At 38.6% G+C, this 25,061-nt stretch overlaps 1 protein-coding gene and 1 long non-coding RNA gene across 7 annotated transcripts in view; one reads left to right on the forward strand and one right to left on the reverse strand.

Annotated features, from left to right (window-relative positions):
* Nucleotides 1-12,137, reverse strand: LOC102082110 (uncharacterized). 4 transcript variants are annotated; one of them, XR_003216460.1, is made up of 5 exons: nt 11,666-12,137; nt 10,970-11,086; nt 10,656-10,878; nt 2,507-2,599; nt 1-1,873 (listed from the first exon to the last, which is right to left on the reverse strand). It is a non-coding gene; the product is annotated as an uncharacterized LOC102082110 (long non-coding RNA). The 4 variants fall into 4 exon arrangements; XR_002058415.2 differs by lacking the exon at nt 11,666-12,137 and having other exon boundaries at nt 10,663-10,878; nt 10,970-11,326; XR_002058414.2 differs by lacking the exon at nt 11,666-12,137 and having other exon boundaries at nt 10,970-11,326.
* Nucleotides 10,671-25,061, forward strand: part of znf644b (zinc finger protein 644b) — a 24,962-nt gene continuing 10,571 nt past the window's right edge. For all 3 annotated transcript variants that reach the window (XM_005451166.4, XM_005451168.4, XM_019352242.2), the window contains exon 1: nt 10,671-10,796. The gene's annotated coding sequence lies outside the window, so the exon portion shown is untranslated. The remainder of the gene's footprint in view (nt 10,797-25,061) is intronic.

A 25,061-nucleotide genomic window follows, 5' to 3' on the forward strand; every position in this document is an offset into this window, starting at 1 on the left:
TGTTTCAATAAATCTCTGCATGTATTTTCTATTTTCCCAGCAAAATAAAAAGAAATTAAGGGTGGCTCGAGACTTTTGCCCAGGATCAAATATAAATAAATCACTTGGAGTCAACTTTTACCTGACACTTCAATGTTAATCCTTACATTTCTTTAAGTAATCCAGTTATAGAAGGGTTTTGATGTGAATATTACACATATTTAAAATTATTAATCTACTGAGAGGACATTAAAGAAATAGGCTGGGATGATTAGTGATTGTTTTTCTTCTGTTTTGGATAACAGTCATATCCCCAGCTTTCTGTGTTATTTGCATGCCTGCAGAGCACTGAGCCAAGAAAAGAAAATAGTGGAAAGATGCTATCTGCACCATGTGGTCACATTCAGAAATAAACAGTATTTAAGAGCAACTGATAAAACTTATTCATGACAATAACAGGATTTAGTGTAAAACTCTTACATTAAGCCAGTTTAACCCAGGTCTGTCTCACAGATTGAACCCCGATAACAACATCTGATAAGCTGCGGTGCCAAGGAAATGTAGTGTGTTGTGTAAAAATGCAGACCACATGCTTGCGGTGGCCACAAAGCGGCTAGGGACCTTCTTTGCTATATACTGCACGGTTAATGGTGCCAGCATATAGCTCGTGCGGTATCCGGGTTGCACCAAATCTCCGTTCCCAGGGGTAAACGTAATCACGTGGGCAATCGTTAAAATTCAGGCTCTGTTGTGATCAAAACTGCAGCGTACACACAAAAAGCTCTCCCTGCACTTATAAAGCATATTTAGACCATTAGACTCGCCACAACTGACAATTAGGCTGTTGGCTGGCTCTACCACATAGATTTTCCCTGAACCTTGTTCGAATTTTAAACGCAATCTTTGCACGGAGCGAGGAAGGAGCTGCCTTATCAAACACTGTTAAAAAAAATGTTGATTTGTTGAAGGAAAATAGGTCTCTTCACACACTAAATGTTCTTTATTTTCTTTGTGGGCTGAGATTTGAATGTGCTTGTGAAGTACATCTTATCTGAGCCAGATGTTTCCAGGTTGAGGCCACTTTAGCGCATGTGAGTTAAGGGGTGTTAAATGTAGGAAATTACATCAGCTGTCTTGAGTTTCACAGACAGACTACTGTCACATGTATCCTCATTTTCCGCCTGTAAACAGGAAATGGTGGGAGAGGAACACTTTAAAAGTTGATCCACGAGCTGCCGAAAACCACACAAAAAAGTGGTTTTTATGTATCAGTGTGCGTGTTTTTAATCAATCTACCAATACTACGTTTTTAAAAATGAAGACCTTAAGAATACCCCTGCAAAAATGTTTTTGAGTATTGGTTAACACACTGCATTTTTGACTCTAGTGTTTGTTCTACCTTGCTTTGAAATAGTACAAAGCCTCTTGCCAGAGCTCTCCTCTTCAGGAAGCTGCGGTCTACCTGCTGTCCGGCAGCCACCTGCTCTTTCGTGCAGAGCAGCAAAAAACATCTGCAGCTCGGAGAGAGTTGGCTGCCTCCTGTAAGCCCAGTGAGTAGACACCAAATCATCGAGGGGAGAGGAAGAAAAAGTACGGGGGAATAAAGATCAGCTCACAGATGTTGAATTGCAGATGAATGCTAATAATCCTAGAGCATGAACAAATTAAAGAAAAAGATCAGGGATCCAGATGTGTAGAGGAAGTGACTCCCTAGAGTGAAAATCCTGGCAGCAGAGCAGTGTCTCCTCCAGACGGGACAGAAAGGAATAACTCATCCTGGCATAAGGGCTGCAGACTCCTGCTCGTGTTGTGTTTGGGCCAAAGGGTCGCTGTGGATGTTTGCTGACTAGCCTCAGATGAACCTAGCCGTGCTCTCCATCCTTCCAAATATCACCTAATTTAATAAGAGTAAGAACAAATGAAAGGAAATGATCCGCATCACAACTTCCAATTTTGTGTTTTTTTCCTTTTCCAAATTGAAAATCAGAATAGTAAAACTGCAAGAAATGGATTAAACAGTGTATTTATACTATCTAACACAATTGTTAGATAGTATTCACACACACAAAAAACTCTTTTCATATCTAGCACATTAACTGTGTCTTATTTCCTCGCTGTAAACTATCCTAGAGCCTAGAGGGTATCAGGCTATCGATATTAGTTTTGGAGAGGTTTACTCTCCTGCAGCCCTAGTCAGCATTACCTTAGATACCTCTACATTTGCCAAACACAACAGTTAATTCTCAACCCCAAACCTTTTATGCTGTAATAATAAAGAGAAAAGACAATGTTTTTTGGTTACTCTTGCAACAGTTACTACACCGATTCTATCTGCACAATGCAAAACAGCCTGTTTATTAATGTTTTACACATGGATTAGCTGGTGAGGATTAACGTTTAGCCTCTGCTTTTTAGCATATTATATTCACAATTTGCTTAATTAAGCAGTAAACTTTTCAGTAAAAAGTGACTTTAACTGGCAAAAAGAAAGAAAGAAAAAGATCTAGAAAGCATGAGTGCACTTTACCTAACAAAAGCACACTTGCATCCTAAAGCGTGCTGGGAGATGTAGTCCTGGCTTAGCAGTATCATTTCCATCCATCAAATATGCTTGGTTCACCTACAAAAAAGAAAATAAACCCCAACAACAACAACGGAGTGTCATCATTCAGCACCTCAAAAGGTCCAATAATTTTTAATAAAACTACAGTTGGCAGTCACGATTCAGCAGCATACAAAAGGTTCAGGGAGGAGCATGGTTCGAGTGCCAGCAAAAACAAATGTAAGTCCTTTTTATTGATCATTTAAATCTGTTCATTAAAAGGCAGCAGTGAAGCCATTGCATGTTCTTGCTCTTGCTCACAGAAACTTCCCCGCAGGATTACAGGGATGGCATAAATTGTAGTTTCTGCTGCTGCCCGAGATGTGTTCATTGGCACAGCAGAGGGCCGTGGTAACACTCTGGAGGCAGAAAACATTTGTGTTGGATAAGAACCAGGAGAGTGGATTGCGCAACGTTAATATGAGGTCTGTGCAGTATCTGCCATGGGGAGGGAAAGAGACAAACCATCAGACTAAAGAAGCTGTCCCAAAGGACGACTGGCCTCTCTAATAAAAGGTGATGAGTGGAATTTTACTCAGACTTTGTCATAGAGGCTCAGCCAGGCTGCAGATGTGTGACCACGTATCTTAGTGTACAAGAAAAAGAACGACTGCCAGGAGCGCACTTTGAGCTTTTCAGTCAATACAAGCTGTGAGATAACACACAAAACATCACATGTCAATTTGAGGTCGAAGTGCTGAGGTCATTGAAGACACACTGTGCAGCAGTGTCATCGCTACAAAATTCAGATGTCTGCACACCCACTGGCAGAAACTCAGTCCTTTGCAGACTGACACACATGCTTACCAGATGAATACAGTGGACCATAAAGCATACATTTGCAGACAATATGAAAGGGCATGCAAGCACGCACATAAAATTCAGACGAATCCCTGCATGTTCTTAACTGCCTTTTTTTTTTTTTTTAAAAAAAGCTCTTTCTACGTTTCAGTCTGTTAATTCAGCTGAGATATAAATCTTATTTTTATGTCCAAGTTTAGCTAATAAATTATGGGATGTCTTCTTTTTATAATCTAAAGACCACAGTCATGCTTTTAGTTTAATAAATAAATACATCCATCAATAACATGCCACAATTTGTTTCTTCAGGCTGCCCGGCTGTCTCAGGTAAACATGAAATGGAAAGTTAGCAAAATGAAGCCACTAACATTTGCTCATCTGCAGCGCCCTCTGGTGGAAATAAAATGCCATGAGCTGGACAACAAAATATCTCCTCCATCTGTGACCTGGCAGGATCAGAAATATTTCCTTTTTTTTTTTTTTTTTTTTAAGTAGTATATTGTTATTATATTAACATCAAATTAAATATTAAGACATTGTTTGGATGAGTATCAGTGTGGATGTGGGAGTGTGTGCATACAATGGTTAAAATAATCATTTTCACTGAATTAAAGTTTTTATAACTGGTTGAGGTCACCGCTCAGAACTTTGCTAATCTAAACTGAGTAACATAATTACATTTGTGTGTGTGATTATTAAAGCTTATTAGTGAGGCCCTTTGAACCTCTTCCTCATTTTCTCTGTTGTGTTTTCAAAACCTCAAACACATCAGAAGATTGATCAACAGGCTGTAAGAACTTTTATGTATTTTTAGGCTGATTAATTTATCTAAAAGCCAGACTGCCACCGGACCCACACAATAACACACAGAGATCCTGCACTGCTTTCATATGACCTTCTGCTGTGTTTACCAATAAATAGTTCAGTTGCATCTTTAGTTTAAATACAAGTCATAGATTTCACTTTCAAATCTGAAATTGAAATATGTGTATTAAAAAGAAATCTACCAAAACAGGATGGTAGCTATTATTATTTATTTATTTTTATTTAGGTACAGACAACGTGGGAAAAAATCCAACAGAATTAAGCTTTAGTTTGGATTTCTGAGCAGATGGATTTTACTTGATATAATGCTTTAGCTCTGTAGTTAGCTGCCACTCTGAAACAGAGTGCAGTAAATGCGGCCTGGGGAAATCACATATTTCCATGGCCTGTATTTACGTGTATAATAAAGCAGAAGTTAGAAAGTAAGATATACTTTAGGTTCTAATTTAATTTAGACCGGTTTGTAGGTATATGATCACATATTGTAGAACTATATGTTAAAAAGTATGTGACAACTCATTTATAAATGAGGGTTACTTTAAAACTGTCAACTGTGCCAGTCATAATCACTATAAAGCTTTAATTTCAGGTCTGTGGATGTACTGGACCCACTGTTGTTTTGTGCTATTTTGACCTAGCCATATTTTTTTTTCAGAATACATACATTCAGAATAACATGGACCAATGTGAGAAGAAAATATTGTTGAGTTAGAGAAAAGAACAAATCTATAAACTGATACATCCACCATGTTTACTTTTAGATGATTCATAAAAAAAAAAAATAATTCTAGGTATGGCGCATCTTAGGTAATTGTATTTTTTTTGTGCAAATTTAAGCCAAAAATAATTAAAACGTCATCAAAAAGAGCCGGTAACATGTAGTATTTATTATCAAGAACAGACAGACTCGTGAGATAGTTCCTCCTGTATTCGTACCCAGTGGTAGTAGTATCCTTTGAATTCATGCACAAAGTACACTTAGCCCTCTCTGACTGAAATGAAAAAATAGTGCAGTATACTTTGAGATGCATCCGAACCTGACTGAACCCCTCCAGCACAGACAAACACTTCTGCAGTGAGAGAGATGAGTGTGTGGAGGAGTGCAGACTGCAACCCCGAGCCAAAGTCTGCATTCCACAGCAGTACAGTACAGACCAGCATACTGTAGCACATTTATTACAGCAGCCGGATGTGCAGGAAGCTGCTTGGCTCGTTGTGTGCGCTCATCGTGCCAAAGTTTGGGGGAATAACTGGCCGAGGCCTCAGAGCAGAAAAAGTACATGGTATGCTGCCACACTCCCACTAAAAACAAGCGAAACTCCTGCACCACTACTGTCTGGAAAACAAAAGAATTCATTTGCGATATTGAAACTGACACAGAGTGGCCAGCGACACATGCTGAATATATTTCCAACTGGGATGGGACTTCACAGAATAGATGATCACTATCAACAATAAAAATCACTATAGCGTACAGTCATTGCGAGATCAGAGTGCAGAGAGACTCAGTTGACTGTGGATCTAACTTTTCTGGAGGGGGAATCATTAAAACAGTCCCATTGCTTGATACCCCCCATGGCAGCGTTGCCCTTATACCCAATTGTTTCTCAATTAAATTGAAAGAGTTTGCAGCATGCAAGTACAACAGTAAATAATACAGCTGCATGAAAGCTCAAAGACTGTCAATCAATTATCCCATTAGTGGAAAACTTTACAGAAGAGTGTTGTTTGTCTTGTGTGATTAATAACTCAAGCATGTTCCAGAGGGCCACACTCTGCTGCGGACTCATCGAGTCCATTTGAGGCCGATAACAAGGCAGATGGGGAAGGGGGGGGTCCTGCCGTAACCTCACTGTTATCCAAACCAGCATCTCTTATTCCTTTGTGCAAAAGCATTAACTTAACAACAGAACCGAGGTCATCCACTATTCTCTTTATGGAGCAATCACAGGAGGCAAAATGGGCTTTATTGAGATAATGAGCATGCACATACAACATCTGACACAGACTCACAAGATTTCTCTGTGCTTTGAAGAGAACAAACACATCGGTGAAACTTTAAGCATTCTCTTTATTTCTCTTCCTCAGATATCTTGTGAAAAGAAAACAAATATCATCGCAGACTCCAAAGCACTTCTCGTCTCCCGTGTACAGAACTAATCAGCCTGTGTTACTCGCCCAAGGTCTTCCCATTTTTTATTAGCAACATTCAGCCCCCAGAGTGAGGCAACATGAAAGAGAAAGAAGAGCGCTCAAAAGATGGCTTCGTCTGTGCAATTTATGTCAATCTCACTTGCTTTAGCGTGTTTACAGAGAGATCAATTCCCAAACTCCGAGGGCCAACATTGTCAGAAATGAATAATTTAATAATGATAACCTTAAACTTTCTGTTTTTGCCATAATTGCCTCTGTAATACTCTTCCTGATTTTTTTCTGTGCCAAACAGACATGACTAGAATCAAAGCAGCGCTGCTTGTTCTTTTTCACAGCGGTGACAAAAAAAATAATCACTTTGACCTTCTGCTGTTAACAGACTTGGAAAAGTAGCTTTCAAAGCGCTAACTGTGAAGTTATGATGTCTTCTAATTTCTTCAAATGTCTACACATGTTCCAAATTACTTATCTGGATTTTTTAAAGCATTTTTGATAAATACAAAGCTCGCACTGATCAGTTTTCCTCGCCCTCTACTTAGCCCTTTAAACTAGTCCGAGGCCAACAGCTCAGTGCTCTGTTATATCCATTCCACAACTGAGAACTGTTTAAGATCTTGCATAAGCATTAGGGCGTGAATATCTGCGCTCCACACATGGCTCATCAATGAATTATGGCCCACTGCTTTCTAAAAGATACCGCTGTGTGAGATCTGCTTAGCAGATGAAAAATTACATCTACATCAAAGGGCTACTCTTAAAAGTCCAAGTTTAGAAAAATTAATATTTGATAATGCTCAAAGTCTGCATAAGCACACAGGCAACGAGTGCCTGATAATCTCTTAAGAATACTAAAAGCCCTAATATGCCATATTTACTGATATTACGGATTAAAACAGCATATAATATGCGTTTAAAAATCGTTTTGCATATCAAACTACAATTTGTGAGCAGTGATTTAATGGTAGTTAATAAGACTCATTTCAAAAGGCACAGTACAGATGGACACACCAAGTTTCTCTCTGCCACCTTGTGGTCATTTTCTCCAACTGCAAGGTTTGAAGTGGAAATGAAAAGGGTGTGCAAAAATTTTTTTTATTACTATCTTACAATATACCTGACATTTTAGAACCTGATATGGACACATGTGAGGTGCACATAATATACAGCTGTTATTAAAGCGGTAAGCCACAAATATCATACTGTAGGTTTATAACCAGGCTATGACACAAATGATAAAGGCCAGAATTTATGGTCTGCGGGAATTTCCTATTCTAAAAATCCAAGCTGCAAAGTATCTTCTTAGTTACCTGAGTTATTTTTGGAACTGCTATAAATACATGGGTAGTTTGACTATGTAGCATTGAGCTACATAAAGAAGTAGGGAGAGCGTAACTAGACTGTCACACACTGTGTTATCAATTTATCAAATATAACCACTTGAATTCAGCTTTGAGCCACTTGTACTCTTCCGCATTATGATGATCAACCTGATTTATTGTTATCATTTAAAAATGATCAAATAATATAATGTATATTTATACACAGACAAAGCTAACATGCAATACAGACTGATTCAGTACAAAGTGATGCACAGGCTGCATTACTCAAAAGCTGAACTGCATCTTCAGAGTGTGTCTGAGTGTGATAAGTGGTGCTCAGCTGAAGGCTTAACAGCACTCCTTCTTTCTTTCTGCCCTACATTATGAGACTTTTGGTCTGTAATTTCCAAATGTCACTCAGAGAAATGAGGCCCAGCCATGACCTCCGTGCTCCGAAGATACTTTTAAACTTTCATTCGATGTGCAGCTCTCAGCAGTGAGCTCTAAAAAGGTATTCTACTTTTTTCCCCAGTATATAAACAGTAAAATGTAAATTTCTTGTATTAATGTATTGACATTTCTCCCATTGAAACAAGTAAATAAGACACTGAATAATGGTTACTGTTTATAATGTCAGGTTGCGGTGCTGTAGTTGTCCGCTGTTTGCTTTTCATTTTAAAATCTGTTTTATGATGCTCCTGCTCTTTCACCTGCAATATCTGCAGCTTGTGTGCAGAACTGGGAAAAGTTTCTACGCTCTGGCCTTATCTGCGTCACCGTGTCCACTTTAAATCACAATTTTCTTGAAAATGCTGCCTTTTCTGACGTGTCGCAGTAATAACAGCGCAGGTGTAAATAATGTATTAATAAATGTCTGGGAAAAAGGTCATCGCTGGTTCTGAGCTGATGCAGACGTGTGACTCACGTATCAACTCGAGCTTAATTTATAATTGAAAAAATAGAATTTAAAATGCCGCAGAGTGGTCAGGTGCTGACCTTGAATTCAGACTGAGGTGCGAAGCAGTCTTCATTAGCGAGCCAGTTCACCTGCACTGCTGGAGAGAGAATATATGAATTGCTGCATCTGACGTGGTGAACTTGGTAATTCTCATACTGTCTTGTGCCCTGTGATTTAAACTGGTTCTCTGCCTCTCTTTGTTAACCAGCTTCAGCATAATGATGTAGTTTTCTGTGATGTTCCAACACCATGGCTGGAGGCAGGAGTTTAGTCAGCAGCGTGCAGGATCAAGAAAAAAAAAAAGTGAGCCACTGAAAATGGAGAAAAATGGCTTGCAGTACCCCAAGGTAGGAAATAAATTGCAGACGATAACTAGCGAAGCGAGGCACAAACAGCATAATAAATTGTTCGAGATTTTTGCTCTCATTTTGCAGAGCAAAATCAAACTTTGGAGTGCGCAGTTGGCAGGCCATTAAAAGAATTACTTCATGCTCTGAAAACAGAGGGATTGTGTCAATCCCTATATCTCACACAAAAAGACAACGCGCTCCTCGGAATTGCTTTGTGTTTTCTGCCATCTAGGTGGGTGCAATGACGAGCTCAGATCACAGCGAGGCAAGCACAAATACAGTAAGTGACTTGGAAATATCTTTGAAAGAAACACATCTCTGTTGAATAAGGCGCTAAACCAAAAGTTAATACACACTGGCATGGAGCAGATAAATATTTATGCACAAATATTTATGTCTTACAGTTTCGCAATATATCAATATTAATGATTAATGATCTGCATTCCAGACTTTTAATAATTTAGCAAAGATAAATAAGTCATATTTTGCCCACTCTATAAATATGCAACAGATCTGGAGAAATTTTTGTTGTCTGCAGACTATCTCTTGTTGATAATAGCAATCACTGGAGCAATGTACACTGAAAGATTTGTTAGTTGTTTGCTTAATCCAATTAATATTTCATAAGTCTGTGAACATGAGAATTACCACTCCAGCAGTGATGCAGGCACCACACACAGACTGGGTTTCCCCAACTGCATTGGTCAAAGACATTACTTCACACAATAAAAACAGTAAGTTTTAAAATCCACTATTAAGTCTGAGCTTTTGCTATGAAGTAAATCATAATATTCAGACTGAGGTGTTTTTTAGACTCTAGAGTTAAGTGAAATTTATGCAGTATGATTGCACCAGTCTTTTGGATATGTTTGCTAAAATCTTCCAGAGACCTTCTTCAGCATCTGAGGTTCGTTAATCACACGCCCTGTCCCGGATTGTCTAAAAGGAATCATGTGGAGTAAGGCAACATTAACAAAAATTTTAATAAATACCACCACACTTCTCTGAAGCACACTGATGATGACACGCTTTTCTTCCCCCCCTGACTCATGAAGTTTGAAAAGCTTCATGGTTTTCCGGTGGAAACATGGAAATAACACTTGGGCAAGAGAAAACATGAGACGGTATTAATAATGCATTTTCAGCATGCATTCTGCATCATTATGCTACAATTTAAATGAGGGTTAAAGCTCACTGCTTTACTTGTACAAGACCAATTGGAATTAAATATACAACAGAAGCATTTTCCCCCCACCATATTCACTCATTCATTGGAGGCATTTCAACATGCAGTTCAAGGTCACATACACTATGAGACATTTAACCCCTTCTGTCCTGTCCTGCTTGCAGTTCAAGTTCTTATTTCAACTTGGGGAAGCACAGTGTAGCAAAGGATGCGTGAATCTCGATTAAAATGTAATGAAAAATCTAATCTAATGCGACTAAAACGTTTTGATTATTATTATTATAAAGTGAGTGTTTCTGTAAGAGCAGGTAAGCTCAAAAATATTCATAATCAGGTCAAGGTCATTTATGCAATTCACTAATTGTTACAATGTCAAATTCGAGGAGGTTTGATCATCTAACAGTGCAAATGCGCCGTTTTCTTCGGACTAAGGTGGACACAAGGTGTAGGTGTGCAGTTCGGATGACGCTCATTTCTCTACCTCCTACCGTGAACACCCCTCTCCTGCAGTCCAGAGTGCAACCTGCGTGCTTTTACAGCAAAATGGCGACAGTCTAATACAGGGAGAGAAGACGGTGTCGGGCGCAGTGACAAACTTGAAGACATGAGCGCTCGTCCTGAGGTAGGTGTTACAGATGCGCGCAGGGATACGTCGTAGCAGGTGCGGTCATTAGTCGGTGATGTGTCACTTATGTCGTAGGTCGCTGTGAAGGCAAAACACCGCAGTGAGTGATAACAGGCAGCAGCTTTGTAGTCTTACCTTAACTTAAGTTGCTTCACTATTGCGACACTCACTCTTTGTCCAAGATATCGCTGCTGGAGTTTCTCAGTCTGTGGGAAGAGCAGCAAGCTCACTGTCGCATAGCCAGTCAAAGTAAAGTCACGGCTCTTAGCTACCGAGGGAGCTTTTTGCTGAAAAGAGCAAGACATAGCAAACTGAAGAGTGATGCTGGACACTAAGAAAGTTTTAAGCTGCCAGAATTGCCAGTGGCTAAAATAGAATTTAATTCAAAAAGCATGCAGGGTTTAGACCCTAAGTTGGGCTTTTAGTAGCTGAGCTGGCAATACAGTGGAAAAACACTGCTGGAGAAGCATTCGTTAAGGGAATAGATGAAGGCATGAGTGAGGTTGGGTTGCATTTGACCTTGAGTCATAGCAGTGGCTATATGAACTATATGCATGTACTGGGAACATACAGCATCCTGTAGCAGAAGCCTGTACTAACTGTCACTGGGTGAGAGGTGAGGAAGTTCTGTTAACCAGTTAACCCACAACACCCAGTCATGCTGAATATACAGTAAGAAAACTCTTTCCTCAAAAGCAACAATGAACTTATCAAGAGGGCGCCTCATGTGGCGTTTGGAGAAACATTGCTTTATTATAATTTTGCTCACTTATGAGCTCAGATTTATGTTTATAATGATGTGTTTCCTGTGATTTTAGGGTTTTACAATTTTTTGCTGTGAGTGTGCATCGCATTCCTGTTATCACCTTTAGACTGGAGGTTTAGTCAAATCAAAGTGTAGACCTACATAAGTGAGTCCATCACTCCCTGCAGGTGTCTAAGGAGGAGCTTAAACAGCTATAGAAAGAAGGCAGCTGCAGCTTAACAGCCTAGTGTTGGTTTTACCGCATTAGTATACCGCAGAGAGTAAAGGAGTCAACTGCTCGACTAAATAAATCAGATGGTTGAGGCATGTTATCCACAAATTGATTATATGTCACTTGACAAGGTCAAATATTTTAACCAAGATGCCTGAAGTCCCTGAATGCACAGCATAGCAAACAGTTACGTGTTCTCTGTTGGCCTGGCTGGCTGCTTACACAGCTATAAATGAAGACACCTGGGACTACTTAAATGGGAGTACACTGGCCTGAATTAGCAACTCAGCTGAGGAACAGCTGCAGAGATGAGATATTTTAGTAATCAGATGCTCCGACCAAGAATTTGCAGGAATATATCAGACGGTAGGAATTAAGGGTGGTTTTATAGAACCACATTGACTGGACCACTGTAGTGTTCACACCATTAGCTGTTTCTCTTGGTGGTGAACATTTCAAGCCAAGTTCAGTTTCCACTGGGCCTGGAACCAGATATTGTTTTCATTATTCTAAACCACATAAAATGTTGGAAAATGGTGAAAATGTCCAACCCGGTTTTTCAGAGTCCAAGATGATGTCAGTGAGTGCTTGTTTTAGCCACTCAGCAGTGCAAATGCTCAACTACTGCATAAAACAGTGAAAAGCAGGAAATCATTACATTTAAAGCTTGAGACAAAATATTGTTTTAGCATTTTTGTCCAAAATTTTATGTAATGTGGTGCAAAATAGTTTGTTAAGCTAGTAACTGCTTAACTGACATTTTAGCTCCAGTTACCATATTTTCAAAATTTCAATCCTCTTTGACAAAGCTTTTCCTGATTTTTGTGTTCAATTTAAAAATAATGAGGGAATGCATGTATTATGGCTGTACCTGATAACTGTGGTGATGCTTAAGTGTGATGTCTAGCGAATTATGCCAATGCTATACAGGCATGCCTTGACAATATATCGGGGTTGTGACTAATTATTTTCATCACTAAATAGTGTAATAATTATGTTTTTTCTTGCCTACAAATCTTCTGAAACCAGTAAATAATGAACCAGATTTGTCCTTGATATTGTAAATATTGGTCTATCATTTTCTGTTGGGGCCCCAAAGAGTTAAAACCCTCTTTAACAGGTTAAAACAAATACTTGATTTATTACTTACTATTGATTTATTACCTCGATACTCACACCTTGTCACATTTTAATAATGATGATTATGAATCTGATTTTAAACTGATGCTCTGTTTTGAAAGTCACATAAAATGACACGTGATCTGTTTGTCAACAAGAAAATCAGCTCTAAAATATGCTGACAATACTTTTGAGCCTCTGAAAATAATAATTAGCTTCTTTAATATATTTCATAAAGTTTCATAGACTATTTTTTATAGTCTAAAAGGGTGGACAACCCTAATATGGAACGTGGGTAGGGCTTTAGCCAAACAGAAGCCCCACCCACCTGCTTTTCAAATCTCTTTGTTTGGGAGAGAGAGCCAATCAGAAAAAAGGTGGTTCAATGAGAGGAAGCTGAAACAGCTTGTTTCTCACAATCTGCAGGATTATTTCGAACAAAAAGGCTCCTGTTACATTCATCAAATTTGGAATTTCAGTTTGTAACAAAGCGAGGGGATCGGAACACTTCACTCAATTAAATTGGAGAAATAAAATTTTACGCCTGTGTTCTCATTACTGTGCCAGTGATTTGATTTCAATATAAATAAATAAGTTAGCTGACCTGGTCCTATTGGTGGATCCCAGGTTAAGAAAAGTGCTGCTTGTATAGTGTGTGTTAGCAGAAAGAGATGGAGTTAGAGGATATTTCATTCTGCGTGGTCATTTGTTTTTACGCCTGTGTGGATTGCATTTACTGATGACCAAATGTGGTCAAGTTGGCCCAGTGACATTTGCAGCCTTAATAATTTTTGGTTGCTTTGCTTTTGCATTTTTCCAGTAATACGTGATCATAGCAAGTAAAACAGGCGATAGAATTGAAACACCAAAGGGAAAATTTTTTTACAGAAATAAAGTTGGTTAACTTGAAAATGATTATTGCTTAAGTTTGCACAAACAGTGAAGATTTTAATGGATCCAAAACAATAAGAAAGGCACTGAGAATGGAGACATATCCCCTCCGGCAGTGTGTGTCAGATGGACTCACAAAATCTTACCAAGGCTTCTCCCCTCATGTGATCCGTTTAGTGTGCAGCTTGTCAGCATAATAATTCTAAAGTTTCTGAACATTTACCTGCTTTTGGCTCTGTTAGAGGTGTTTTATGAGAACAGTGTGGAGTAATTAGTGCCTCAACATACACTGATAAGTTAGGGCGTTCTGGTTTGTTCTTTTGTTTTATTTACGGCATGATTATCCATATCAAGTTTTTTTTCCATATGACAAAAGACAGGAGCATTAATAGGATATTCTCTCTCTTTAGAAGTCATAATGATCCATTCATGGTTTAATATTCAGACAAGAATCACAACGAGGTGACATGCAGTGAAGCATACATGTCCATAATTTGTTTCAAAGAGCTGCTGAACTGAAATAAATGTATTTGAGCAGTAAAGACGAGCTTAAAATGTATGTTGATTGTGTTTTAATTGTAAAGCAAAAAAGTGTGTGTGTGTCTAACTTTCTTCTGCTATCATTATTCTAATCATAATGGCATAGCATAAACCTAAAATGTGACCCTCTCTGAGAAAGTGTTATCATGCAGAGGCACAGTTGCGTGTCTCCTTACCAGCTTAACACCTGAAACTGTAGCTCAGATGTGTGAAATGCTCTGAAACTATAGCTGGGTGTGATTACCAGTCAAATTAAATCTGAGATGTCAGTTACATGTGTCAGTGCTTCCACTCCTACTCTTGGCAGGTTGCGGGGAGTGACAAGCTGGCTGTTGATTATTTTCCAGTGTGAAACAGAATCACTGACACACAGTTAGTGTTTACAATCCCCGAGTCTTTGTTTAATTTCCTTAAAATATAAGTGACTTTTGTGATTTCTGATGTTGGAATTGCCATGACACTGGCATCGTACCGTCAGTAAATACTCAGCTGACTGCTGGATGGTATGTGCTTCTTCTCTGTTTGTATTAGCGAAATGTCAGTAAACAGTCTGGTAAAATCGAATGAAGCACAGATGTTGCAGAAGCTGTTTGTCCAGAGGTTTTGTCAGTGTTATTTTTCATCAGCATTCTGGTTTAAAAACCAACAATTTTGTAACATTACTATTTTTTGAACCAGCAGATTAATGAAAAATACAGCATGGTTTCATTACACCAGGTTTCACCAGCTTTCATACACAATGACAGTAATCATTTGGCAGCATATCCTAATGTAATAGGCCAAACTCCCTGCAACATTTTAGCTGTATTTAACAACATATAGTGGTGTGAAATGGCATGCAGTTTATAACAATATGAAATGGGTTGGATGGCATCATAGCTTTAACAATGCCATGTAAAGATTCCACCTCTTTACATTACTTTTTACCTTGTGTTATTGGCTCCATCTCTGAAAGTACCCACGGTTTACGAACCATTTTTTTTTTAAATATAAGAAAAGATTGGGTTTCAACCACTTAACGGCAACCACGAGTAGGATTTGTAACAAATCGATTTTATTTTTTCTGTGGTTTTGCATTTGTTTCTGCAATTTAAACTCTTGTTTTTTGTTTGTCTTTGTCCTGCTTCATTCGCTGCTGCCACTTCTGCTGCAAACAGTATGAAGATAATGTGAGAGCTTTTCATTTCCTTGATTTGTGACGGCAGCTCTACTGTGAAGGATTCTTAGAAATGTATTTTAGATGAATACCTGGGGTTAAAGGTGCACGCTTGCATTCTGATTCTTTGACACGTGATACATTCGGATTATATAAAATGCCTCAAATAAGTCGCTTTTGAACACAGTTAATGTTGACAACTTCCAAACTACTAATTTACTTTCTTTTTTAGCTTCAAGTTTGTAATACTTTTGGTCTTCCTAAATCTAAATTTACATATAAATTGAGTGGTACTCCCCTTTTAAATAGTCATGGGAGTGACTTCTTCTTGGAGAGGAATTTCTTTTAAAGAAGAGAAGGACTTGAGCTACTTGAATCTTAATTCACTGGCAGGTGAGATTATTGCAGTCCATCAAAGGCTGATTGAAGCACTGAGCTGTCCACAATCCAGTCTGCGGTTCAGCCTTTGCAGATCAAGCCCTCTCTTATCCTGTTTCACTCAGGCTGTGGACCATTTCCTCCACTAAGGGGCAGAATATGATTACTGATACTCTCAGCCCTCACTCTAAGAAATGAGACACTGAAGAGCATCATCAGTTAACGGGGGTCTATGTAGTCAGTGATTAATATAAATAGCAAAACTATAACGAGTTGATGTTGGGACATGTTTTATTTTCTTTTGTTGTGTGAAACCTTAAGATAAATAACCTAAAAGAAAATCCTTATAAAATTCTAATTATATACATTTATGACTTACATGTAAGAACATGTACAGAAATTAAATCAGTACAGATCATTAAGTGCACCCTCATTCTGTCTTAGTAGGTTGGTTTTAGCATATTTGCATGACTACATCCAAACTACCACAACCTAAAATATACTTATCGCTTATATTCCAAGTTTGATCCAATGCATACAAGTCTGCAAAAATGTCAAATCAGTATGGTCTTGCATTTATCCCTCTGAACATTTCACAAGTCCAAACAACCTCTATCTTTGAGGGTTGGGATTAGCGAGCTTCCATTGTACATGAGCTGCGAGGCAGCTAACCCTTTCTGTGATACCTATCTGAGGTTGAGCTCAACACTTCCCTCATTAATTTCCCATTTATTCTCTGAGTTGGATGTGATATTTTACAGATTTGAGCATGCGGGGCACAGGTTAGGTGCAATTATGCTGACAGAGGGCTTTTACAGACATGCTCAATGAAATCTGGAGTGTAGGATAATACATGTAGGAAGTTATATAGTGATTAACCTTCATTTCAGTCTCCTCGGCGATCTCTAGGAGGCAAATCCTCCTCCAATCAGCTGTTGCCAGGTATATTATCCAGCCTTTTAAATGACCTTCAAAATAAAAGATAGTGGCAGGCCTGCTTCTTCTAGAGCTTTTGAAGCATTTCTTTCCCCTTTTATGTTGTTCAGCAGCATCTTTAAACTACAGCTCCCTCCCAAAATCTTTATTGGTAAGGGTATACGACTTTACTGGACAATTTCATGTGGAATTTTTGACCAGTAGCAGTGCAATGGAGGAATGTTCTGTTTCAATGTTTGTAGCAGAAATACTGAAATAAGCATAGCAACTCCTCAGGGCACCTTGAAGGTTGTCATTAGAAGCTTTAACATTGTAGCATCACAATCAATATTTGACAGAAGTAAAATTTTGTATATTAGTTTATGCTTGTTTTTTATGTTTTCAGCAAGTTTCAGTAGCTGCAGGTGCAATGGTGATGTTGTTAGAGTGGTTTTGGTAATAACTCAAGTAGACCTAAACATGTGTATAGTATTGATTTTTGAGTTTTGTACCAGATTCAGTGAAAACTATAACCAACCTTTAAAAATGACCTTACTCCAGTTGTTATCTTTCATCTCTTTATTTTTAATATGGTGTCAGCAGCTACAGTAAAACGCAGCCTTTCTAACAACGCACAGAAAAAATCCTGTTAATCTGCTAATGATATAGAAAATAATGAAAGCTCCAAAGTCACAGTTGTTAAGCACCATTAAACTGATTAAATATATGAATGTCATAATTTTCGAGTTATTATGCAAAGATATTTAACACAATTCAGATTTAAACTTCTTATCTGATATCATGACATTATAATAACGTGTAATCGTTTTTCACAAAAGCAGCATGATTGATGGAGACACTTTTAGCTAGCTTGTACTTTTCTGCAATTTTTTTTTAACACTGATGCCGCAGAAAGCCGCCTTTCACAACAATGGCTGTTACCTCCCTCGCCCCTCAAAGAAAGGACATTTTTGAGCCCCTTTGATTTGGTCCGATTTGTTTTGATGTGAGGAGTGAGTGGTTTTTAAAATCTCTTTAACTCCCCAGGCCTGGCCCAGCCTCCCACAGGGCTAATGACCGTAGCCTGGCCTGTGTTGAATAATACAGATGCTTGTGAGGTGCGAGCGGGGAGGAGGGCAAGGGGTTAGACACGGGCCCTCCTTCTACAGTACACTTCCATTGATAAGATTGTATTAATTGGTATGAATAGAGAGGGTTTTCTCCCTCTCCGTGTATACATTTACTATTATACTCATTAGCTTCCTGTTGCCTCCCAGCGAGTTTCTCCTTCACATCCCCCGGGGTCTCCTGGGAGGCAATTTGCATCTCTCCATGGTGTCTCTCTGGGGTTATTGAGGAAATATTAGCCTCTTTTCTTCTGTGGCCGACCCTTTGATTTATTTGGAGCTGGGGCTGATAGAGTGGCACTCACATGTTAATGACTGGCGTTGATATAGGGTCTCGGTGCAAGACGACTCATTGATCCGAGTTGAAAAGGTACAATTGACAAGCAGTACTGAATAATCATCTTACACTCATCTGTGCGTGTGTGTCTGTGTGTGTGTGTGTGTGTGGACCTTGAGAAATGACAAGGGATTCCCTCTGCTGTCAAGGCTACTGTGCTCTAGCTGTCCACTTTCCCTGATAGTTAGATAAACAGGCTTCTGTGGGCTTCTGAATTTCTTGCGACTTTTCGACAGGCGCAGTTTTGGCCTCTTTGCAGCTCGTGTCATCTCTTTGACCTCACGTGATCACAGTGGCACTTATCTTAGCCGCTTCTAGGACTCTACAACCAATCAAAAGCTGCACGACGCACTTGATCCAGTTTCTGTTTGGAGTCCTGGTCTAATAATAGAATTCAAGGTGACTACTGAGGGATCACTTTGGCTGCCATTAATGAGTGCTGAGCCCCTGCTACCTGCCCCACCCACTCACCCCCTCAGTTTCTGCCATGGCGCGCTCATATTATGTGTTAAAGAAAGATAATGAGAGATTTCGTCCTAATACCTGCGATGCTTGACATGCCTCCGAATTTAAGCTCACTGATGTCTGCTCGGCAATGTGGAGCCCGTCCTCAATTGGGAGAGCAGTTTGACACTGACTCGCTTTCATCTGGATGGTCACATGTCTACGGCGAAGCAGCAGCAACAAAGTTTGATATATATGTATATTTCATGTTTTTTTTCTCGTCTCAGCCAGAGTGGAACGCATCGGCCTAATCATAGCAACATCTTCTGTCTTGCTTAGTATTTATATACTTTCAGTCATATGGTAATAATAACATTTAATAAAAGCCAACATCCTAACTGCCACTAAATAAAAATACACACCACCACCATCGCTGCATCTTCTCTGCATACTTATAACAGATTAGAGGTTATGTATATCAATTGTGCAGCTCATGCATATTGTTATGAAGGAGAAATGCAGGAAATGGAAATGTGCCATTTCAACACGCCAGCACAGCTTGCCAAAAGCAGGCAAGTGGGTTGTGCTTGCGGTGATGGTCGGGTTTGTTTTCCTCTCAGTGTTGGGAGATGAGAAGTCATGTATCTAAACAGAGCAGATATGATGTTTATGAGAGCCATCTGCTTGGCAGCCCTCCTGTGCCCACTGCCCTCTTCAACGTGAGAGGAGCCTCATTAAAAAAGTCACATGCCTGAGAAATTTCTAAGCGCTGTGTCCCCCCCCCCCCCTTTTAAAAGGAGTGGAGTTTAAAACTAACAAAGCCTTGGGAAATCCCCATCAGACATCCCTCCCTTAATCCATTTAATTTTGAAAGGTATTGTTTAAAGCTTTAAAGTTTATATCATTTAATCCCCCTCCAACACTACGGGCACCAAATGAGGCCGTGTCAGCAGCTTGAACAGATATAATCTACTCCACACAACAGAAAATCCTCCTTCAAGACAAGGTTGCATGGGTTTCCTGTGAACTCACTGTTTGATGTTTCTACCTGCTATTGAACATGACTTCTGTCTTAACCCAACTGTCACTTGCTCCCTGTCCCCTTTTATCACTCCGAATGTTCTCGCTTCACCTTTCTTCATCAGTAAATCTACCATCACAACCATTTCACTCATTCCCGTTTTTCAGGAGAGGGGGCCGAGGAGAAGTTTGTTGTGGACAGGTTCAAGAGGGTTTTCTTGCTTTATTTATTTCTTTGTTTCTTTTTTTTTTTGGCTAGTGTGAAAGATCACAGTCCCATCTGTTGTTCATATTTTTTTCAGACAGGCTGTCAGTTTCTTTTCTTTGAGTCCCAAAATGAAAACTTTAAATTCTCCACTTATTATTTCTTTGTTTAGGCCTCCCACAAATTTATTTTATGGTATGTTAATTACAATAATTAACACAAGAAGAGTGATGCATTTCCGTTAGCTAAGCATAGAGTTCCTGCCAGCTAGTTGACAAGGTTAGCATAGCACAAAGTAAACATCGCTAAAAAACCGTAAGAAATTACACCTGCTGTTGCTTTTACAATGAACTTTTCTGACCATTAAACAAATTAGATTTATGATGTGTATTAGTGAGCTGTAAACCTGCTGATCGATATTATTAAAAGGCTAGAGCTAGGCTAGCAGTCATGCTTCTAGCCCTTATGCTAAGCTAACTTTTGTCATTATCAAATATGGACATGTCACATGATCTAACTGTAAGTACAATCACAATTACAAACATAAAGGTTGGCACTAGATTGAATTTGCTGGGAAGACATCAAGGATGCTCTAGACTGGAAATACTGGGAGCCAGTTAGAGTTTTAGTTGGTGCACAGTGCACTCAGAAGGTTTTGTGTTATTACAGTGAAACTTACATGGGCTGAGAATATAAAATTGTGCATGTAGAGGGGAAGACAGTGTTTTCAAGTCTTGTCTTCTGGTCTGGCTTTAAAAGTTTAACATTTAGTCAGATACAGTTAACAAAGCTGACTGATTAATTGTTCATTTTTATAGTGTCATCATTATGTCATCATAGTTCTGTACAGAATAGAGAGGATGCAATAAAATAATCCATTTAAGTCTAGTAAACAAAACTTTATTTTTAATTAATTTGAAAATAAAAAGGAAAAACAGTGGGGATTACTTATTTAGGCACAACCACAGCTTATGTACCCATCTGTCTGGCTGCTTATTGGTTCACGTAACAGGCTGCTGTCGTCTGTCAAATACTGAACACAGGTAGGCCAAAGAGCCATAGTCACTGTAGATGGCTCCCGCTTAACTAAAATGTTGTTTTTAGATCTTAAAAACCATAATCCTTATTTTGATAAATAGAATAGAATAGCCTTTATTGTCATTGTACAGGGTACAACGAAATTGGAGTGCCACTCCCTTGGTGCAAAATGCAATAATAAATATAAATGTAAAATATAAAAAGTACAATAAAACAATCGTAAGTACTCAAACAATAGTAAGTACGATATATACAAGATAGCAGCATTAATATAATGATGATAAAGTCTTCATAGTGAAGTTGTGTTCCAAGACTGGATGTATCCCATATATGTTAACAGTTTTTTTTGTTTATACTTTGCGGGACTAAGAGACAAGCCTCATATTTAGTTGATAGATGTTAGAGTCCCATCTAACTCCTTGAAAAGAATAAAACTCATTCCCTTGAGTGACGTCTTGCTGTAATACTTACCTGTGAGCTTTTATTCTTGTTGTCACAGCATGCATTACCATTTAATGTGTTCATACTATTAACGTGATATTCTTTGGAACATACCTCCTGTGGTACTCATATAACATGTTTTCCTTTAGTTTATAATTTGAGTCGTATAACTCCAATATATATTTTCACTCAAGCAGTAAATTACATTGTTTAGTTATCAAAGGCTTTGTGTAATTACATTTGTGCAATTCAGGATGACAGAGCTGATAGTGTCTGCACAAGACGCTGGCATACATAATCACAGGCGAAATCCCATTAGGGAGGATGGAGACCATTATTATGGAAATGACCTTTGGGTGACAAGAATTCAGGGGGATAAAAGAATACTATGTAATCCTGACAAAGAGGCTGTGTGAAGCCACTTGCTCTTTATTTTCTCTTGTGCAAATTTAAGAAATTTATGGTGTTTTATGAATGTGTAATTGTGTTTTGTAGTGTCACATTTCTTTTTTGTGTGCAAGAAGCCAGTTAGTCTGCTTGAGAAGTGAGATTTGGCAGCGCATTGCTAATTTCATCCTGCCTTTCTGGTGTGTGGTACTGTGGGTAACTGCAGGACCAAGATAGCAGAAGAAAAACTTTACGATGTGTTTGTTTCTCCTTTTTTTCCCACCGTGGCACCTTCATTGAGAACTTGCTCACCTTGGGATTACTGGAGTGTCAAGCTGAATCTCCGTCTGTTTGTTTTGAGCCACGCTTTGATACTCTCACACTAAAGAGGCAGCTTCATAAATTCACATTGTGTCAAATAAATCAATACATCCTATTAACTGAGGAAGTTGTGTAGTGCAGTACTTGAGGGACTGTGCCCCCCCTCGTTCAGGCATTTCTCCAGCAAAGGCAATGGCAGAGGAATGTAAGGTTGGCTCTTGATCCATACAGACAGCTCCAGCAACAGAAATGGTTTGGCTGACTGGTCTCAGTTGGTCTTTAGTGTTGTCTCCACTGTGCTGCCAGCCTGGGTCTTCAGCTGAACAAGAGGAATGAATTTGCTTGGACATTTCCAGCCTTACAGTGCCAACCTCCTGGTCAATCAGTTTGTAGTCCTCATGTGACTTAAAGTTTAGTGTTGCAGTGTTTTTATTTTATATTTTATTCAATAATTGTCTGCTTTCACAAAAATGATACAACAAATATACCAAATATTCTACACCTATAGTCAGAGTTTAATTCTTTACTTCACTGGCATGAGATGAATAACATGGCAATGTCAATTCTAGATGTACATATAGTTTAAATATGTTAGATCACCAAAACAAATGTCCAAAAATGCACAATGGAAAATACACCAATATTTTTACTGATTTTTACTGATATTTTTACCACACAGAATCGATCTTCCTGAATACAACTTTAAAAAAAATAATAAGAAAGCTTGCCTAAGAGAGTTCAGGCTGTGTTGAAGAATAAAAGTGGTCAAATATTGACTTCCAAGCTCATTAGAATTGTACAAATGCTGTTTGTGCCTTAAACTGTATACTATATTTCTATGTTTGTTTGCACATTTCAATAAATTACTGCACCTACTGTATTTCCCACTGTATTGTACCTAAATCATCTCAAAGTACAGTTCCTTACTTAGACCATATCTGTTGTGTTATATATTAATAGGCAGCATAAACAAATACATCAACTGTATATAAAAGGCTGCATTCACATGTAGGATAAAGATAAAACTCCCCAATTACTCGTATTGATTTTAGCATGGCTTTTTCCATCACAGCCCAATTCCACACAGCCGGGATAAGTGCACTCTTCTACACCTCCAACACCTACTGTCATCAGCTAGGCACATTCTTTTTGATTTCACTGGTGTAAAATAAACTCTGTGAAAGACATTATGTAACATACTTTTGCACATAGCCTCTCTCCTGTATTTACCATTTTTAGAAATGATATAAGCTCAGGTTTCTTTATCCGCTGTATGGCTTCCTCCAAGTTTTCTGTCTTATTAGCCTTTGATTTTCACACTTCACTTGACCTTTTGTTCTAATGATTGTCCAAAACAGCAGAAATGACTAGAAACCTAGACCGTCATCACACTGCTCCAAGTTCCAGTCTTATAACATAGATGGCTCATGAGATCTAGAGAAAATAATGACAGAATTTAACTAACAACGTGTGACCTTTGCACTCTGTCATTATAATAGAGGCAGGTTTTTGACTCTAGGAATATCTGTCTGCTCTCACAGGAATATTGGAAGATGTCTAAAAGAACATGTAAAATTACTCCTTACCTTGTGTACTAGAACAAGTAATTTACAGTCGAATGTTATGCTATTTTCATGAATTCGGATTGTTCACAGTAGAGAATGACAGGAGGATGAAAGGGAATAGAGCATGACATGTGCTGTAGTTGAGAGCCAGACTCAAAGCTATACCAATGTGAGTACATGGCATGCTTCCCAGCCCACCAAATATCAGAGCGTGCTTCAGGAGATCAAATTAACTGCATAGCTTGAGTTAGGCTGATTTCATTTTTACTGTTAGTGAAGTGAAAATCAGTACTTTTATTTTCTAAATGTGTAGTTTCTGGATGAATGCAATGCAACAGTTTGTAAATAGCAATCATTAATCAATCAGCAATAAAAATCGTTGAATATGGTGCATATAGTATATGAAGTGTTAGTACCAATAATGCTGCATTTATTGGAGTTCTTGGAGGTTTAGCTGCAGTATATAGAGAATTGCATTTGCTAGACATCATTTTGTTCACAAGATGAGATGCACGATCGAAGCTGTAGGTGCTGGAAGAACAAAAAAAATGTTAAAGACTTCACAATAAAACAGAGGTGTTATATTGTTTTCTATTGTGTAACAGAACACAATGATGAATACAAAAGGGATCATGATATTGCTTCTAAATCTCATTTACCAAACTGAAAATACAAAGTGAGAGTCTTGGGGAAAATAGCAGACAGGGTTAGTAAAAGCTCACAGCAGATTGATCTGTGCATACAGCTTAACTGTATTAAAGCTCATAATCCCTGTAAATATCTCCAGGCAAGGCAAAGTCAGCCTTTTAACATTGACTAAATGAAGTAAATAGAAGCAAATACATTTTTAAAATTTGCTTTTCAGTTGAGCCCCTGTTCTTTATATATAGAAGCGAGTTGTGTGAGTTGGCTGCTAATGAGGCTTGCACATTTTCAACCAAGATATTTTGATGGTTTTGCCACCCTGCCGTTTGGGGGTAACAGCGAAGCTCGCTTTAAATGTAGAGCGTCTGTTCCCCTTTCGAACCTTTAACACCACAACAGATGGGGAGAATATGGAGCTCGGAAGGTTTTACCTCTGAGGTGGTAACAGTGAAGCCACTCATTAACACTGAATTTACCACTTCGTTAGCAATGCAGCTTCCTGTAGAGAGCGACCAGCCCTGGATGTCAAATCCACCGAGCATATGTTTGAGACTAAATCTGCTCTGGACAGCGAAATATAATCTGTTATAAGATCCAAAATGCACATTTTTAGTTGTAGTTATGTTTAATAGCTCAAAACTATCTGGTTTCATACTGTCCAAATAAATATGGAGTAACTGTGCTTTAAAATCAGCCGCTCTTAAACGAATTTGTATGCCTGTCCACGTGTATGTGCCAAAGTGTATGTTTTCTTTG

This window comes from Oreochromis niloticus, linkage group LG23, assembly GCF_001858045.2.
Source record: "Oreochromis niloticus isolate F11D_XX linkage group LG23, O_niloticus_UMD_NMBU, whole genome shotgun sequence".
NCBI lineage: Eukaryota > Metazoa > Chordata > Actinopteri > Cichliformes > Cichlidae > Oreochromis > Oreochromis niloticus.